The 4,731-nt window shown below is 40.5% G+C and overlaps 1 pseudogene; it reads right to left on the minus strand.

Moving 5' to 3' along the window:
- Positions 1-3,103: 3,103 nt before the first annotated feature.
- LOC118973500 (olfactory receptor 7D4-like) lies at positions 3,104-4,040 on the minus strand (annotated as a pseudogene).
- Positions 4,041-4,731: the final 691 nt, after the last annotated feature.

Raw genomic sequence — 4,731 nt, forward strand, 5'->3', positions numbered from 1 at the left:
CATTTACATGGTTTAACTACAGGGTCTTATTTTCATGTATCTAAAATGAATTGGTATAACTGAAGGCTTTCACACACTGTGTACAATCCGGATTATTCTCTGTGAGTTTTTACATGTCTTGAAAGGCATGAGCCCTGAGTGAAGGCTTTCCCACATTCTTCACATTTATATGGTTTCTCTCCACTATGAATTCCTACATGTTTACTTAGTATTGAGGAAAAGTGAAGGCTTTCCCACACTGATTACATTTTTTGAGTTTCCCTCCAGTGTGAATTCTTATATGTTGTGTTTTGCTTGAGGAAACAGTTAAAGATTTTTCACACACTGTATATTCATGTGGTTTCTCTCCACTGTGAATTAGTTTATTTTTAGTAAAGTTTGAGTGCCAGTTGAAGGCTTTCCCACATTCATTGCATTTATAAGATTTTCCTTCACTGTGGTTTCACATGTGAATGTTAAGGGGAAAAGAATACATAAAGCATTTGCCACGTTCCTTACATTTGTAGCATTTTATTCCACTGTGAATTTGTACATGCTTATTAAGACATGAAGAAGTTCTAAAGGCTTTTCCACATTCCTTCCATTCAAAGGGCCTCTCTCCAGTGTAATTTATTATGTGAGAACTAAGATGAGAAGAAGTGAAGGCTTTCTCACACTACTTACATTTATAGGGTTTCTCTCCAATATGAATTCTTATATTATTAATTAGGCTTGAGGAAACAGTGAAGGTTTTCCTACATTCCTTACATTCATAAGGTTTCTCTCCAGTACAGATATGCATGTGAACTTTCAGGTATGTAGAATATCAGAAAATATTTCCGCATTCTTTACATTTGTTACATTTCTTAGCAGTGTGAGTTTGTAGATGCAAAGCAAGGCTTGTGGAGTGGATAGAAGCTCTCCCACACTCCCCTCTTCACAGAGATTTTCTCCAAGGTGAGTTCTCATTTGCCTCTGAGAGTAAAATTCATTATCAAAGGCATTCCCACCGCCAGTGCTTTCAAAGTGTTTCTCTTGAGTACTACTTTTCCAGTATACAATATTTGGAGTCAGGCTCTCATATTTTCCCTACTGATTTAAGACAGTAAAGTTCTTTTCAATAGAGGTATTCTTCTTCAGAGAAAGGAAATTTTATCCGCAGTTATTATCCTTATAAGTGTTCTCACCATTTTGAGTGCTCCTCAGTGTCTTAAGACATGACAGTTCACTGAAGTCTTTATTGCATTGCTCATAGCCATAGAGTTCCCATCCATTGCGGCTTCTTGCGTGTTGATGAATGGATAAATGATTCAAATTTCTCAGACTCATGAATTGATCCCACCCATTGTAAAATAAAAACATTATTATGATAATTATAATCTTTAAAATTTTCATTATATTCATACATTTCCTGCCCTGTTGCTTTCTTTCAAGCTGAGTGATGGAATCCTTTGGCCAGAATGATACCCTATATCTGTGATCTTAAAAACATTTCTGCAGTTTCATGGAGTTAGTTGAAAAACTCAATGTCTAGTTATATATGTGGGAATGGGTACTTGTGGAAATTTTGAAGCTCGAAGTTTCAAGCTAGGTTTAAAAGATATCCCAAAATTCATTATACTCAAAATATATTTATACAAGACTGTCCCTCATGAAATAGAATTACATAGACACAATGTCAATATTGTCGTGGTTTACAAAGCCTGGTAAGGACAGCTTAGAAATAAAGTTTATCTAAAAAAATCATTGTTGTATAATATATTATAAAGATACAGAAAACACTGTCTGAAGGAAATCTCACAATCTTTTTCCATTATTGAGTGCTACTACCACTTTTTTGTTGTGGCTAAGTATACATACTGCTACATTTACCATTTTAACCATGTTCAAGTGACCAGGTCTACTTATGTAGCATTAAGCACATTCACATTGTTGCCCAAACTTCACCACCATCCACCTCCAGAACTGTTTCATTTTCTCTTTTGGAAACTCTACCCACTAAACACTCATTCCCCATTTCTCCTCCTTCCAAATCCCTGCCAATCATGCACTGGAAAAAGTAAGTGACAGCTGGTGCTGACCATTGGTAGGCTGGGATGTAACGGAGACAGAGAAATGACCCCATGGAATGTGGCAGAAATGCTGAGATTCTAATACTCTATCTGTCATTATGGACTATCAATAAATTTCCTCAAAAGCGAGCTAACTTCCGAATACACTCCACAAGTGCATAACTACCAGTACTGATGGCACCTTCTGAGAGTACCTTTCTCCCAAAATGAAACACAGAGAGAATAAATCTTATTTTATCATATTCTTTATTAAATGTTTTAGGATTTTGGACCACATATTAAAATTGCAACGATGGGAAAAAGAAGTCTAATAAAACAATAGAGAGGAAAGGAAGGAAGGAAAATTGGAGGGAAGAGGGAGAACAGAAAGCAAAGCAGAGTAAATGGGTGATCCTATGCAATTTGTTACTTACACACACCTGAACAAACTGGCTTCCAAATCTATATTCCTACACTTGAAATTGATAACCACATCAGAGTTTTATGAATAGTAGACAGCAAAGTAAGGACTGTGTCAGGTTCCCAGGTTAGAATCCATTCCAGTCTCAATCTCTTCTCTGAAAAATGGGGCTAAGAGCAAAAAATATCTCAAAGCAATGTTGTAAGGATGACATAAAACTATACATTAGGGTAACAAGAAACATATCGATACTATAAACTCTTTGGTTATGACTATTTTTCATTCCATTTCTTCCAGGAAAATACACAACCAAATTAAGGGATCTAACATGAATACTTGGGGGATGAGTTTTGGGGAAAGCATGTCAGCACTTGATAGAAGTGCTTGCCATGTAATACGGGGAGTCTGACAAATGGCTGTAAGGTGACCAAGGAGAGAGGATAATGGCAAACAAACATGGAAGAACAGGAAAAAATGCCAGAGTGAGTGAGTGAGGATAGCTAATATAAAAAGAAATAAAGGCAAAGCCATAGGGGAAGTGGGAATGGAGGAAATGGAGCATGTCTGTCAGGGGAGGAAAATAACCAGGATATTGAAATTTGTGACATTTACATTTGTGCTCAAAATGCACACTTCTGAAGTCAATGACCCACTACACACAAGAGGCTGTTCCACTGAGAAGACTTCACAGGGCTCCCATCACGTCCCTGTTCCACAGGCTGTAGATGAAGGGGTTCAGCATGGGGGTGACCACCGTGTACATCACTGAGGCAATCAAGCTCCTCTGGGGAGAATGGGTCACAGCAGCGTTGAGGTAGACCCCCAGGCCTGTCCCACAGAACAAGGAGACCACAGACAGGTGATACCCACAGGTGGAAAATGTTTTATACCTGCCCTCAGTTGAGGCCATCCTCACTATGGAGGAGACGAGCTGAGAGTAAGAGAACAGAACTCCAGTGAGAGGAAGCACAAACAGCAGAGCCATGGCCACATACAAGGCGATGTCATTGATGAGGGGATCCGAGCAGGCCGCCTTGAGAACCTCCCCCGGCTCACAGAAGAAGTGCGGGATTTCAGTGCCTACACAAAGGTCAGCCGCATCATCAGTAGAATATGAACAAGGGAGACCCTGGAAACAGTGAACCAACACGCAAGGACCAGGAGCCCACAGAGCCGTAGGTTCATGACGGCTGTGTTGTGCAGGGGGTGGCAGATGGCCACGTATCGGTCATAGGCCATCACGGTCAGGAGGAAGTTGTCCAGCCCGGCAAAAATCACAAAGAAATACAACTGAGTGAGGCAGCCTACGTAGGATATGTCTTTTCTCTGTGTCTGGATGTTCACCAGTGTCTTGGGGACGGTGTTGGAAGTGAAGCAGATGTCCACAAAGGACAGGTGGGACAGGAAGAAGTACATGGGGGTGTGGAGGTGGGGGTTGGAGCCAACGCCAGGATGATGAGCAGGTTCCCCAGGATGGTGACCAGGTAAATGTACAGGAAGAGACCAAAGAGGACAGGCTGCAGTCCCGGGTCCTCTGAGAGGCCCAGGAGGAGGAACTGGCACACTTCTGTGCTGTTTCCTGCTTCCATGGAGGTGGGGTGTCGGCTGGGAAAGGAGGCAAAGGCAACGTTCAGTGAACAGCCCGTGGGCACCTTGGCCAGCCGTCCGCCTGGACACCACCTGCACATGGACATTCTCCACCCTCTATTGGTGCAAGTTCCAGTGATTCACTCAGGCAAATGGTAGGTCCATTTTAGAAGTAAATACTTAGCTTACTTAAAATTTAGCAGAAGTCTCTTATCTAGAACTCAGTGGTCTTAATTCTCTTTGAATCTGTGGACATAAATAAACTTCTTCTATGATATGACCTTTCAAAAGTAATTAAGATACCTAACATCCTATCTTTTTTATACCTGTAACTTCATTCAGGTTGTTCTCTATGCATTAGTATATGTGGATTCTCAACCCATCTTGATTCTATGACCTAATGGTTCCAATTATGTGACATATAACTCTCAAGACACTCAGTTTTTCTCCTTAAAACTGTGATTACTGCTTTACCTCTCTGTGAGGATTCAAACACCTTTCTGTACAGTACTATCTCAATAATGAGTAGTACTATCTCAAATCAATAATATCCATTATTGATTTTAAGGCATTCATCTTATGACAATTACTTTGATAGAAGGCCATCCCAAAATACAGTACTGAGCTCTCATTTAGAGAATGGGATATCGAGTCAGACATCCAGGAGAGAACTCTGTTCCACCATGTCAATCT

This window comes from Manis javanica, chromosome 13 (genome assembly GCF_040802235.1).
Source record: "Manis javanica isolate MJ-LG chromosome 13, MJ_LKY, whole genome shotgun sequence".
Classification (NCBI taxonomy): domain Eukaryota; kingdom Metazoa; phylum Chordata; class Mammalia; order Pholidota; family Manidae; genus Manis; species Manis javanica.